We start from the raw sequence: 12,461 nt of genomic DNA, 5'->3' as shown, positions 1-12,461 counted from the left end.
AAAAGTCGCAGATTTAAAATAATTGGAGGGGAAAAAAAACACGAGCTCAAATGTGACATTTTTCCCATTTTTAAGTTCTGAAAGGCTGGTGAAATTAGATTCCACAGGAACTTTCAAAAGGCATTTAGATATGTACTTGAAGAGAACTAATCTGCAGGTTTATGGGGAGAAAGCTAGAGTGCAAATCTAATATCTCTTTCAAATTAACCAGCACAGGTATGGCAGACCAAATGGCCTCCTTCTGTGTTGTAAGATTCTATGATTTTAAGCATCAGTGAGCCACTTCAGCAGGTGGAGGCTTTTGTTTTCTGGCCACGACTTTAGACTGCCTGCTAATAAATCCCTCATGCTACAAATCAGGCAGTTTTACAAGAAAGAGGCAAAAATCCCAATAGTATATCGTGTTCCTAGAAACAGCTCCCAGCTATAAATGGGATATAAAACAATTTTCAGATGCAGTTCCCATTAAAAAGAGGGCTTGGCTAAACAAAACACTTTTGAACACTGGTGAAAGTCAAATTGGAAACAAATTTAGTTTTCCAGTTTACTGTTAACCACACAATCTAAATTAGAAGATTCAAATGGTTGTAAATTACTTTCAACATTATGGAAGATCCATTTTCACACTTAATCACGGCAAATGGGGCTAAAGGGTTGCAAGTAAATTGTTTGCTTCTGCCCTCATTATGTCGGTCCTAAGTGGCTTCCCCCTTACTTTGAAATTGTGGCCCCTGGTTCTAGATTCCCCAACCAGGGGAAATATCTTAGCTGCATCTACCCTGTCTATACCTTTAAGTATTTTGTAGGTTTCAATGAGATCACATCTTATTCTTTGAAACTCTAGCAAATATAGGCCCAGTTTCCCCAATCTCTCTTCATAGGACAGTTCCACCATCCCGGGCACAAGTCTGGTGAACCTTCATTGCGCTGTCTCTATGACAATAATATCCTTCCTAAGGTAAGGGGACCAAAACTGCACAGAGTACTCCAGGTGTGATCTAACCAAGGTCTATACAATTGAAGCAAGCTATTCCTGTACTAAAATCCTCTCGCGATAAAGGCTAACATACCATTAGCCTTCTTAATTGCTTGCTGCACCTGCATGTTAGTTTTCAGTGACTTATTGACGAGGACACTCAGGTCCCTTTGTACATCTACACTTTCTAATCTCTTGCCATTTAAGAAATACTCTATCTGTTCCTCCTACCAAAGTGGATAAGCTCACATTTGTCCACATTATATTCCATCTGCCATGTTCTTGCTCACTCACTAAGTCTGTCCAAATCTCCTCGAAGCCGCTTTGCATCTTCCTCGCAACACACATTCCCACCTAGTGTGTGTCATCCGCAAACTTGGAAATATTACATTTGGTCCCCACATCCAAATCATTGATATATATTGTGAACAGCTGGGGCACGAGTATTGATCCTTGCAGTACCCCACTAATCACAGCCTGCCAACGTGAGAATGACCCATTTATTCCTACTCTCTGTTTTCTGCCTGTTAACCATGCCAGTATATTACCTCTTATCCCATGTGCTTTAATTTTGCTAACCAACCTCCTGTGGGGGGCTTTATCAAAAGCCTTCTAAAAATCCAATTTTATCAATTCTGTTAGGAACATCCTCAAAAAACTCCAACAGGCTCGTCAAACATGATTTCCCATTCATAAATCCATGTTGACTATGCCCAATCAGATCATTATTATCCAAGTGTCCATTTATCACATCCTTTAGAATAGATTCTAAGATTTTCCCTACTACTGATGTAAGGCTAACAGGTCTGTAGTTCCCTGCTTTCTCTCTCCCTCTTTTCTTAAAATAGGTGACATTTGCTAATTTCCAATCTGCAGGAACCATTCCAGAATCTATAGACTTTTGGAAGATGATCACCAATACATCCACTATCTCCACAGCTCTTTCAACACTCTGGAATGTAGAATATCAGGTCCCAGGTACCTTCAGTCCCATTAATTTCTCCAATACAACCTTCTTACTAATACTAATTTCCTTCAATTCCTCATTGTCCCAAGTCCTTTGGATTTCTAATTCTGGGAGATTTCTTGTATCTTCCTCGGTGAAGACAGACACAAAGTAATCATTTAGCTTCTCTGCCATTTCTCTATTCCCCATTCTGCCTGTAATGGACCCACATTTGTCTTAACCAAATGTTTCCTTTTTACATACCTATAGAAGCTTGTACAGTCCATTTTTATGCTTTTTGCTAGTTTACATTCATATTCTATTCTCCCTTTATCAGTTTCTTGGTCCTCCTTGCTGTATTCTAAAATCCTCAGGTTTACTACTATTTTGTTTAATCTTATATAATCCTCAACTTCCTTTGTTAGCCACAGTTGACTTACTTTTCTTTTTGGGTTTTTGTGCCTTGAAGGAATGTATAGTTGCTGTAAACTATGTAACAATTCTTTAAAGACTATGCCTATGTATAGTCATAACTTTAATGTATTTTTCCAAACCACCTCAGCCAATTTGGCCCTCATAATTTCCTTTGTTCAAATTTAACACCCTGGGTTCAGATTGAACTACCTCACTTTCAAACATTATGTAAAATTCTATCATATTATGCTCACTCATCCCCAAAGGTTCTTTTACAAGATTAATTAGCCATTTCTCATGACATAATACTAGATCTAAAACAGCCTGTTCTCTGGTCAGTTCCTCAACATATTGCTCTAGAAAACTATCCCTAACACACTCCAGAAACTCGTCTTACTCAGCATTAGCACTCATTCAGTTTACCCAGTTTATAAGCAGATTGAAGTCACCCATGATACGCTTCTCTAATCTCATGATTAATACCATGCCCAACACTACCACTACTGTTTGGTGGCCTGTAAAACAACTCCTACCAATGTTTACTGCCCATGCTGTTTCTTAGCTCCACCCAAACAGATTCAACATTTTGTTTTTCCGATCTGAGATCCTCCCTTACTAATGTACTGATCTCACCCCTTACCACCAGCACACCACCACCTCCTTTTCCTTTTTGCCTGTCATTCCTAAATGTTGAATATCCTTGAATATTCAGTTCCCAGTCTTGGTCACCCTGTAGCCATGTTTCCGTAATGGCAATTAGATCATACCCATTTACATCTATTTGGGCCTTTAAATCATCTACCTTGTTGCAAATGCTGCATGCATTCAGGTAGAGTGCCCTTAACCTTGTCTTTTTGACATTGTGCATTCTAAGCCTAGTTGATACTCGCCTTTCTTTCAGCCGTCTTCTAATTTTGCTTACTACTTTTCTACTTCCTTCCAATTTGAGTAACCCCTCAGGGTTCCATCCCTCTGAGAAGCTAGTTTAAACCCTCCCCAACAGCACTAGCAAATCTCCCTGCAAGGATATTGATCCCGGTTCTGTTGAGGTGCAGCAGTCCAGTTTATACACTAATTCTCCAGCCACATGTTCAATCGATCAATCCTCCTATTGCTATGCTCACGAGCACCTGGCACAGGGAGTAACCCTGAGATTACTGCACTTGACGTACTGCTTTTTAATTTCCTTCCTAACTCCCTAAAATCTGCTGGTTGGAGTCATACCTAACACAAAGAAAGATGGTTGCGGTTGTTGAGGCTCCAGGAATTCCTCAGGGTGGTGTCCGAGGCCCAACCATCTTCAGCTGCTTAATTAATGACCTTCCCTACATCAGGTCAGAAGTGGGGATTATTACACATTGTTCAGTACCATTTTTAACTCCTCAGCTACTGAAGCTGTCTGTGCCCACATGCAGCCAAACATTCAGGCTTGGGCTAAGTGGCAAGTAACATTCACACCACATAAATGCCAAGCAATGACTATTTCCACAAGAGAAAATCTAATCAGCTTGGGGGGAGGCAGTGGTGTAGTGGTAATGTCAGTGGACTGGTAACCCAGAACCCCAGGCTTATGCTCGGAGGACATGGGTTTGAATCCCACCAGATGGTGGAAATTGAACTCAATTAATAAATCTGGAATTAAAAGCTAGTCAAGTGGTGACCATGAAACCATGTCGATTGTTGTAAAAACCCATCTGGTTCACTAATGTCCTATAGGGAAGGAAATCTGCAGTCCTTACCAGGTCTGGCCTACATGTGACTCCAGACCCACAGCAATATAGTTGACTCTGAAATGCCTCTGAAATGGCCTGGCAAGCCACTCATTTGTATCAAACTGCTATAAAGTCACAGAAAAGGAATGAAACCGGACGGACCACACAGCATCAACCTAGGCACCGGAAACGACAATAGCAAACCCAGCCCTGTCAACCCTGCAAAGTCTTCCTTACTAAAATCTGGGTGACTGTGCCAAAATTGGGACAGCTGTCCCACAAACTAGTCAAGCAACAGCCTGACATAGTCATACTCACCAAATCATACCTTACAATGTCCCAGACACCACCATCACTTTCCCTGGGTACGTCCTGTCCCACCAGCAGGACCAACCTACCAGAGGTGGCGGCACAGTGGTATACAGTCAGGAGGGAATGGCCCTGGGAGTCCTTAACATTGACTCTGGACCCCATGAAGTCTCATGGCATTAGGTCAAACATGGACAAGGAAGCCTCCTGCTGATTACCATCTACCTCACTCACCACCCCCCTCAGCTGATGAATCAGTGCTTCTTCATGCTGAACGCCAACTGGAAGAAGCACTGAGGGTAGCAAGAGCACAAAATGTGTTCTGGGTGGGAGACTTCAATGTCCATCAGTAAGAGTAGCTCAGTAGCATTATTACTGACTGAGCTGGCCGAGTCCTAATGAACGATGCTGCTAGACTGGATCTGTGGCAGGTGGTGAGGAAACCAGCAAGAGGGAAAACCTACTTGAGACGTCACCCTCACCAATCTACCTGACGCAGATGCAACTGTCCATGACAGTATTGGTAGGAGTGACCACCACTCAGTCCTTGTGCAGCCAAAGTCCAGTCTTCAAATTGAGGGTACCCACCATTGTGTTGTGTGTTGCACTACCACTGTGCTAAATGGGATAGCAACTCAAAACTGGGCATCCACGATGCACTGTGGGCCATCAGCAGTAGCAGAATTGCATTCAACCACAATCTGTAACTTCATAGCCCAGCATACCCTCCACTCTACCATCAAGCCGGGGGACCAACTGTCGTTCAATGCAGAGTGTAGGAGGGCATGCCAGGAGCAGCACCAGGCATACCTAAAAATAAGGTTCAGCCTGGTGAAGCTACACAAGACGACTTGCATGCCAAACAGCGGAAGCAGCATGCAACAAACAGGGCTATGCAATCCCACAACCAATGGATCAGATCCAAGCTTTGCAGTCCTACCACATCCAGTTGTGAATAGTGGTGGACAATTAAACAACTAACAGGAGGAGAAGGCTCCACAAATATCCCCATCCTCAACAATGGGGGAGCCCAGCACATCAGCGCAAAAGACAAGGCTGAAGCATTCGCCTCTATCTTCAGCCAGAAGTGCCGAGTGGATGATCCATCTTGGCCTACTCCTGGAGGTCCCCAGCATTACAGATGCCACTCCAGCCAATTCAATTCACTCCACCGATATCAAGAAATGGCTGAAGGCACTGGATAGTGCAAAGGCTATGGGCCCTGACAACATTCTGGAAATGGTACTGAAAACTTGTGCTCCACAACGAGCCGCTCCCCGAACCAAGCTGTTCCAGTACAGCTACAACACTGCCATCTACCCAGCAAATGGTAAATTGCCCAGGTACGTCCTGTACACAAAAAGCAGGACAAATCCGACCCGGCCAATTATCGCCCCATCAGTCTACTCCCGATCATCAAAGTGATGAAAGGGGTCGTCAACAGTGCTCTCAAGCAGCACTTGCTCAGCAATAACCTGCTCACTGCTGCTCAGTTCGAGTGCCACCAGGGTCACTCAGCTCCTGACCTCATTGCAGCCTTGGTCCAAACACGGACAAAAGAGTTGAACTCCAGACATAAGGTGAAAGTGACTGCCTTGACATCAAGGCATCATTTGATCGAGTATGGCATCAAGGAGCCCTAGAAAAACTACAGTCAATGGGAATCGGGGGGAAACTCTCCACTGGTTGGAGTCATACCTATCACAAAGGAAAATGGTTGCAGTTGTTGGAGGTCAATCATCTCAGTCCCAGGACATCGCTGCAGGAGTTCCTCAGGGTAGTGTCCTCGACCCAACCATCTTCACCTGCTTCATCAATGACTTTCCCTCCAGCATAAGGTCAGAAGTGGGGATGTTTGATGATTGCACAACGTTCAGCACCATTTGCAACTCTGCAGATACTGAAGCAGCCCATGTCCATATGCAGCATGTCCTGGACAACATCCAGGCTTGGGCTGATAAGTGGCAAGTAACATTCAAACCACACAAGTGCCAGGCAATGACCATCTCAAACAAGAGAAAAGCTAATCATCTCCCCTTGATATTCATGGCATTACCATCACTGAATTCCCCCACTAACAACATCCTGGGAGTTACCATTGACCAGAAACTGAACTGGACCAGCCACATAAACGCTGTGGCTACAAGAGCAGGTCAGAGGCTGGGAATTCTGCAGCGAGTAACTCACCTCCTGTCTCCACAATGCCTGTCCACCATCTACAAGAAACAAGTCAGGATGGATGTGATGGAATACTTTTCACTTGCCTGGATAGGTGCAGCTCCAACAACACTCAAGAAGCTCAACAGCGTCCATGCCAAAGCAGCCTGCTAGATTGGCATCCCATCCACCACCTTCAAAATGTATTCCCTCTATCAGACACACAATGGCAGCAGTGTGTACCATCTACAAGATGTACTGCAGCAACTCACCAAGGTTCTTCGACAGCACCTTCCAAACCCAAGACCTCGACCACCTAGAAGGACAAGGACAGCAGATGAATGGGAACACCACCATCTGCAAGTTCCCCTTCAGGCCAAACACCATCCTGACTTGGAACTGTATCACCGTTCCTTCAGTGTCACTGGGTCAAAATCCTGCAACTCCCTTCATAACAGCAGTGTGGGTGTACCTACACCCCAAAGACTCAGCTGTTCAAGAAAGCAGTTCATCACCACCTTCTCAAGGGCAATTAGGGATCGGTAATAAATACAAGCCTAGCCAGCGACATCCACATTCCAGAAAAAAATCAAAAGAAAAAAGATCTCCTTGATGGCATTACCATCGCTAAATCCTTCACCATCAATATTCTGGGGTTACCAATGACCAGGGACTTAAGTGGAGCAGCCATATAAATACTGTGGCTACAAGAGCAAATCAGAAGCTGGGAATTCTACAGCGAGTAACTGACTTCCTGACTCCCTAAAGCCTGCCCACCATCTACAAGGTACAAGGCAGAAGTGTAATTAAATACTCTCTCTGGACAAGTGCAGCTCCAACAATACTGAAGCAGCTCGATACCATCCAAGACAAAGCAGCCCACTTGATGGGCATCGCATTCACCACCTTAAACCTTCACTCCCTCCACCACTGTGGCGCAGTGGCACAATATGTACTATATACAAGATGCACTTGCAGTAACATGCCAAGGTTCCTCCGACAGCACCTTCCAAACCCACAAACTCCCCCATCTAGAAGAACAAGAGCAGCAAATGCATGGGAACATCACCACCTGTAAGTTTTCCTCTAAGTCACATATCATCCTCACTTGGAACTATATCGCTGTTACTTCACTGACACTGGGTCAAAATCCTGGAACACCCTAAAAGTACTGTTGTAGTACCTACACCACATGGACTGCAGCAGTTCAAGGCTGCAACTCACCATCACCATCTTAAAGACAATTAGGAATGGGCAATAAATGTTGGCAGGTAAAGGAAATCTTGGGAGGAGTAAAATGGAAGATAAAAGAGAAGGGAAAAAAAGTTGGGAAAATTGACTTATATTGGAGTAGGAGAGCAAACCTTTTCATAAAGTTACTTCTAATCAAACATAATTTATATATAAACAATTAACTGGCCAAATAAGGATATTACAATGGTAGATAATTTTGCAGAAATCAACACGAATGCATTTTTTAACTAACACAAATTTTGCGAGCCACAATTAAGTAAATACAAAAACCTTGATCTTATTCGTCAAATACACATTGCAATTTTTAAAAAGTATAAATGGCGCAGCAAAACCCAAACAACGTCAACTAATTGCACGATTAGAAAAATGGAAACACAGTGAATTAGTTGTCACACTGTACAGAGGGAGTGGGGGAGGGGTTGGCCTAGGTGTGGTCTGAAGCCTGGCATTTGGTTGCTATGCCGTCCATCACTGACAGCCGAAGCTGGGCTGCATGCCGTCTGTAAAAACGCACATGGGGAACTCCCAGCGCTAGGAGTTGCTGCCGGTACAGCCAGAATCACCTACCAGCAGCTGTCACGCTTGAGTCATTCACTCTTTTCCCGGACTGTCAGCTCCACCCGCCTCTTGTTTCTCCCCGCAACTCCTGGGCAACAGCCGCCCCGCCCACACTCACCCAACATCTCGCGAGAACAGCGGCGGCGCGCACTGGTTACCGCGGCAACGGCGCCACGCGGAAACCCCGCCCCCTAGAAGAGCTGTAGGTGTGAGACACACAGCACACACGCTATTGCCACATGGCAAATGCCAGTGCACAGAGGATGCAATCTTGCTAAGGTTTTAAACAGGCATCGTCTTTAATGAAAGAAGCTTTTTCACCATTTTTAAAAATTGCAGATTGTGCCACTGTTCAGCACCTTAATTCCCTTTCTCAGCACTTCCCCCTTTCTCAGCACTTACCCATGCCTTTAATAACCCACCCTTTAAAATTTCCGTGAAATGCCATGATTAACTTAGCTACTTGAACTAAAGCTTCTACATTCTATCAACCCTCTGCACAAACATGTCTTCAAAATACCCCTTTCTAATGCCTCCTTATTACTAATTAATCAAATGCTGCAAAATAATCTGCTGTTTACCCTCTCAAGCTTTGAAAACTTAACATTTGATTCTTTTTAACCTCAGCTCTTAATTTTTTGAGTATCGCATTGTGTTTGCAAATATTTGAAAGAATAACAAATCATATTCATAGAATCAGATTTATACAGCACAGAAGGCAGGCTTTTGGCCTATCATGAAAGAACTATGCAATTAGTTCCATGCCTCTGCTGTTTCCCCATAGATCTGCAAATTTTTCCTCTTCAAATATTTATCCAATTCCTTTTTGAAAGTTACTACTGAATTTGTTTCCACCACTGTTTCAGGCAGTGCATTCCAGATCACAACAAGTTGCTGCATTCTTTTCCCTCATGTTACCTTTGGTTCTTTTATTAATTACTTTAAAACTGTGACCTCTGGTTACTTATCCCCACCACTGGAAACAGTTTCTCCTTAATTACTCGAGCAAAACCTGACATAATTTTGTACACATCTATTACAGAATCACTGAATTTTTGCAGTGCAGAAGGAAGCTATTTGGCCCACCATGTTCGCACTGGCACTCCGAAAGAGCAATTCACTCAGTTCCATTCCCCCGCTTTCTCCCTGTAACCCTGCACATTCTTCCTTTTCATATAACACTCTAATTCCCTTTTGAATGCTTCAATTGAACCTGCCTCCACCACACTGTCAGGCAGCGCATTCCAGATCTTAGCCACTCACTGCGTGAAAAAGTTTTTCCTCATGTCGCTTTTGCTTCCCTTACCCCTTGCTTTAAATCTGTGCCCTCTCGTTTTCGATCCTTTCATGAGTGGGAACAGTTTCTCTCTATCTACTCTGTCCAGACCCCTCATGATTTTGAATACCTCTATCGAATCACCACTCAGCCTTCTCTTCTCCAAGGAAAACAGTCCTAACTTCTCCAATCTATCTTCATAACTGATGTTCCTCATCCCTGGAACCATTCTCGTGAATCTTTTCTGCATTCTCTCCAATGCCTTCACATCTTTCCTAAAGTATGGCGCCCAGACCTGAAATCAATACTCCAGCTGAGGCCAAACTAGTGTCTTATACAAGTTCAACATAGCATCCTTGCTCTTGTACTCTATGCCCCTATTAATAAAGCCCAGGATACTGTGTGCTTTATTAACCGCGCTCTCAATCTGTCCTGCCATCTTCAATGACTTATGCCCCTCTACACCCAGGTTCCTCTGCTTCTGCACCCCCTTCAAAATTGTACATTTTATTTTATATTGTCCATTAGATCTCCATTTAACCTTCTCTGGTCTAAGGTGAACAATCCCAGCATCTCTGGTCTCTCCACAAAACTGAAGTTTTTCTCATCCCTGATACTACTCTAATAAATCTTCACTGCATCCTCTCCAAGACCTTACATTCTTACCAAAATGTTGTGCCCAGAATTGGGCACAATACTCCAGCTGAGGCCTAACTAGTGTTTTATAAAGGTTTAGAATAATTTCCTTGCTTTTGTATGCCACACCCAAGGATCCTGTGTGTCTTTTAACAGCTTTTTCAACTTGTTCTGCCACTTCAAAGATTTATCTGCATGCACTCCCAGGTGTCTCTGTTCAAAGAACAAAGAACAGTACAGCACAGGAACAGGCCATTCGGCCCTCCAAGCCTGCACCGATCTTGATGCCTGCCTAAACTAACACCTTCTGCACTTCCGGGGACCGTATCCCTCTATTCCCATCCTATTCATGTATTTGTCAAGATGTTTCTCCTTAAAAATTGTACCATTTAGTTTATATTACCTCTTCTCATTCTTCCTAACAAAATTAATCACTTCACACTTCTTTGTGTTAAATTTCATCTGACATGGGCATGCCCATTTCATCAGTCTGTCTATGTCCCCCTGAAGTCTGTTACTATCCTCCTCACTGCTTACTACATTTCCAAGTTTTATGTCAACTGTAAACTTTGAAATGATGCCTTGTATACCCAAGTTCAGGTCATCAATATATATCAAAAAGAGCAGTACTACCCTTGGGAACACCACAATATGCTTACCTCCAGTCTGAAAAACAACTGTTTACCACTACTATCTGCTATCTTTCTCTTAGTGAAATGCATTGCAACCTTCCTTGCATATGATATCATTGTGTAAATTGCTGAAAGTAAGCACGCAGGTGCAGCAGGCAGTTAAGAAGGCAAATGGTATGTTGGCCTTCATAGCGAGAGGATTCGAGTACAGGAGCAAGGATGTCTTGCTGCAATTATACAAGGCCTTGGTGAGACCACATCTGGAGTATTGTGTGCAGTTTGCATGATGCATAATTCTTCTGATTCTTCTCCTGAAATCAGATATAATTTTATAGATTACCCAATTTCTTTTTCATGAAGATAGAAACATAGAAAAATAGGAGCAGGAGTAGACCATTCTGCCCTTCAAGCCTGCACCGCCATTCAATACGATCATGGCTGATCATCCAAACTCAGTACCCTGTTCCCACTTTCTCCCCGTATCCCTTGATCCCTTCAGCCCTAAGAACTATATCTAACTCTTTATTGAATATATTTAATGATTTGGCCTCAACTGCTTTCTGTGTTAGAGAATTCCACAGGTTCACCACTCTCTGGGTGAAGAAATCCCTTCTCATCTCAGTCCTAAATGGCTTACCCCTTATCCTTAGACTGTGACCCCTGGTCCTGGACTCCCCCGCCATCAGGAAGATCCTTCTTGCATCTAGTCTGTCCAGTCCTATTAGAATTTTGTAGGTTTCTATGAGATCTCCTCTCATTCTTCTAAACTCTAGTGAATACAAGTCTAATCGACCCAATCTCTCTTCATACGACAGTCCTGGCATCCCAGGAGTCAGTCTGGTGAACCTTCGCTGTACTCCCTCCATAGCAAGAACATCCTTCCTCAGATAAGGAGACCAAAACTGCAACCAGTACTCCAGATGTGGTCTCACCAAGGCCTTGTATAATTGCAGCAAGACACCCTTGCTCCTGTACTCAAATCCTCCTGCCGTGAAGACCAACATACCTTTTTAAGGCCTTCTTAACTGCCTGCTGCACCTGCGTGCTTACTTTTGGCAACTGGTGCACAAGGACACCCAGGTCTTGCTGCACCTCCCCCTTTCCCAATCTATCACCATTCAGATAATAATCTGCCTTTCTGTCTTTGCCATCAAAGTGAATAACCTCACATTTATCCACATTATACTGCATCTGCCATGTATTTGCCCACTCACCCAACCTGTCCAAATCACACTGGAGCTTCTCTGTATCCTCCTCACATCTCACACTCCCACCCAGCTTTGTGTCGTCTGCAAACTTGGATATATTACATTTAATTCTGTCATCTATATCATTAATATATATTGTGAATAGCTGGGGTCCTAGCTCTGATCCCTGCGGTACCCTACTAGTCATTGCCTGCCACTTGGAAAAAGATCCGTTTATTCCTACTCTTTGTTTCCTGACTGCCAATCAGTTCTCTATCCATGTCAGTACCTTACCCCCAATCCCGTGTGCTTTAATTTTGCATGCCAATCTCTTATGTGGGACCTTATCGAAAGCCTTCTGAAAGTCCAAATACACCACATCCACTGGTTCTCCCTTATCTATT

At 43.6% G+C, this 12,461-nt stretch overlaps 1 protein-coding gene across 3 annotated transcripts in view; it reads right to left on the bottom strand.

Annotated features, from left to right (window-relative positions):
* Window positions 1-8,424, bottom strand: part of ppp2r3b (protein phosphatase 2, regulatory subunit B'', beta) — a 159,269-nt gene extending 150,845 nt beyond the window's left edge. For 2 of the 3 annotated variants that reach the window (XM_068033220.1, XM_068033223.1), the window contains exon 1: window positions 8,336-8,424. The gene's annotated coding sequence lies outside the window, so the exon portion shown is untranslated. The remainder of the gene's footprint in view (window positions 1-8,335) is intronic. The other variant, XM_068033221.1, reaches the window with a different exon arrangement.
* Between the last annotated feature and the right edge of the window lie 4,037 nt (window positions 8,425-12,461).

The sequence above is a fragment of the Heterodontus francisci genome, chromosome 6 (genome assembly GCF_036365525.1).
Source record: "Heterodontus francisci isolate sHetFra1 chromosome 6, sHetFra1.hap1, whole genome shotgun sequence".
In the NCBI taxonomy this organism is placed as follows: domain Eukaryota; kingdom Metazoa; phylum Chordata; class Chondrichthyes; order Heterodontiformes; family Heterodontidae; genus Heterodontus; species Heterodontus francisci.
This window is presented reverse-complemented; position numbering and strand designations above follow the sequence as displayed.